Genomic DNA, 2,450 nt, shown 5'->3' with positions numbered 1-2,450 from the left:
TTTGAAAGGTTCAATACACATCATGTGGAGAGATTATGCACATCAAATATACCAACAAGACAGCAATTCCGAATATACAGAGATTATGCAGGGTAGAAATAGAATTACCTGAGGAGAGCGCACCTGGCAGCTCCCAAGCTCGGACGAAGCGGTTGGCGATGTGGTGGCTTCGCGGCACAACCAGCTGGTAGACCTGTGTAATACCGAATTTTTGGAGGAAAAAGAGAGAGGAATTTGAACGTATTTTTGACTTTTGATCCGAGGCTCGTATGGACGATCGGAGACTGTGGTTGCGTTCATCTCGTCGAGACGAACCCATTTTGCTATTCATATGTCCGTTCCGGGCACTTTGAAACCCGTAGCGAGCCCAATAAATTTAGACCGTTCGTTGTTTAAAAAAATAATAATAAAAAAAAGAGAGAAGAGATAAAGCTCCGGTCGTCACTCGATCCATCCAGAGGTTTCGAGCGCTCGCGTCTCTTTTTTCTTCTCTCTCTCTCTCAGTCTGTCGCGCGCTCGAGCTCATCGCTATGCTCTGCGCCGAGCTCCCGCCGTCGTCTTGCCGCTGCTCGCCGCGCCGCTGCGCCGCGCCACCACCTGCTGTGCGCCGTCGTCGCGCTGGGCCGGCTCTGCGCCGTCGCGCCAGGCTGTGCGTCCTGCCGCCTCTGCGCTGAGCTGCTGCTGCCGCCGGTGCTGCGTGCTGCCGTGCCTCTGTGCTAATCGCTGTGTGAAGGAGCAGCAGCAGCCACAAGCCAGCCGGCCGAAGCAGCCAGCTGACCGATCGAAGAAGCAAGCAGCCAGCGCAGGAAGAAGCCAGGAAAGAGAAAGGAAGAAAGAAAAGAAAAGAAAAAGAAGAAGCAAAAAAAAGGGAAAGTTGGAAATTTCGGAATTTCGTCGGATTCGTCGTCAATCTTTCGAAGGCGATTTCTCGGTAATTTCTGGACGTTTGTGGTTGAATTAAATCAAATCAATCAATTCCTGTCGTATTATTTCATGTGATCAATAGTCTGTTTCGTTTCGATAATCATTATTGATTCGAAGATACGATATTCGAGTCGAAGTATTTATTTCGATCATCAGAGCGAAGTCTAATTAGTGAGATTTTAGTTCGACTCTGAATTGAAAATAGTGTATCATTTCATGTGATACAATTGTCTGTTCAGTTTTTCGGAATGTAGACGTATACGTGACGTTTTCAGACGTAGAATTGACGCTTCATATTTTATGTGTTTTAAATGTGTTTTAGTTCTAATAGTATGCCTGTACAGGTGGTACTATTTTCGGACGTTCTTGATCGAATTTTCTTCATCGTCGGTAAAGGCAAGTGAATGTATTGTATGACTATGCTTTAACTTAATATTGGGTTGCCTATATTCTTTAATTACAGTGCATTCATCTAATCTGAATGACTGATTCTGAGCTGGGTACTATGTTGTTTACGTTTCCAGAAGTTTACTCGATGATTGATTTATGAAGTGCAGTGGGCATGATATGCCATTCTGCAGTTGTTCATTAGTGTTGTATGCAATGTTTTTTTTGAAGTCTCAAGCATATTCCGGAAGTTATGTTGGTTATGCTTGAAGCACGTCATACATATACATCTCATGCATTGGAAGTTTGTCGTCGTCTTCTGGCCGCGACCGTACCGGTACAGTACCGTATGTCACCCGAGGAGGGGTACGGTGCACACCCTTACGTTACCCGAGGAGGGGTAAGGGTGAGGAGAGCATATCATGTGCATGGTTATGTCTTTTTATGAAATTCAATGAATCATTCGCATCAAATCTTATTTCCTTTGGTTAGCTTGTATATAGATATATATGCGGCTCTGAAGGCTTATACCAACCGAATGTTAAAATTTTTAATGTTATCGTTGGACTTGCTTAGTCATAATTGTTTCTCCTAGTGTTGGCGGTCTGTTTCATTACTAGTTTCTATTTAGAATTATTAGCACATTCAACTGTGGCTAAATAGCTTTTTGTTAAAGTACCTTTCACTTGCTGAGATTTTTGAATCTCACCCGTGCTTTCTTTACAGGTATGTTTAGATGTTGACGTGCATTTTGGGGATGGATCTTGGTAGCTGCACACACTACCTCATCACCATGTTGATAGCTCAACCGGTGTTATAAATGGTGGTTTTGGTGGTCTGTCGTTTGCTTGGTTTATGTCGTGGTACGACGCTGGTAGCGTCGTGAAGGTTTCTATATATATATGCCGGTTATGTCATATACTGTCTGCCTGTGATCTCTATTGGTCAGTTATACCGTCCTATAGAGGAAATGCCGTCAAAATTTTCTGTTTTCATATAATTAGGCTTAGTGGTAAAGTAGGGTGTTACAACCTGACACTGCACAACCTTGCGGGTACGCACGTTGACGCCGAAGAGGCGCTTCTCCAGGAAGAAATAGATCACATCGGGGTTCTTGGGGTGGATGAGCGCGAGCACGG

General features: G+C 44.3%; 1 long non-coding RNA gene across 1 annotated transcript; it reads left to right on the top strand.

The window, feature by feature from the left end:
- Positions 1 to 1,341: 1,341 nt before the first annotated feature.
- Positions 1,342 to 2,228, top strand: LOC133886899 (uncharacterized). Its single transcript, XR_009903472.1, has 2 exons — positions 1,342 to 1,480; positions 2,038 to 2,228. It is a non-coding gene; the product is annotated as an uncharacterized LOC133886899 (long non-coding RNA).
- The last annotated feature ends 222 nt before the right edge of the window (positions 2,229 to 2,450 follow it).

Source organism: Phragmites australis, chromosome 12 (assembly GCF_958298935.1).
Source record: "Phragmites australis chromosome 12, lpPhrAust1.1, whole genome shotgun sequence".
NCBI classification, from domain to species: Eukaryota; Viridiplantae; Streptophyta; class Magnoliopsida; order Poales; family Poaceae; genus Phragmites; species Phragmites australis.
This window is presented reverse-complemented; position numbering and strand designations above follow the sequence as displayed.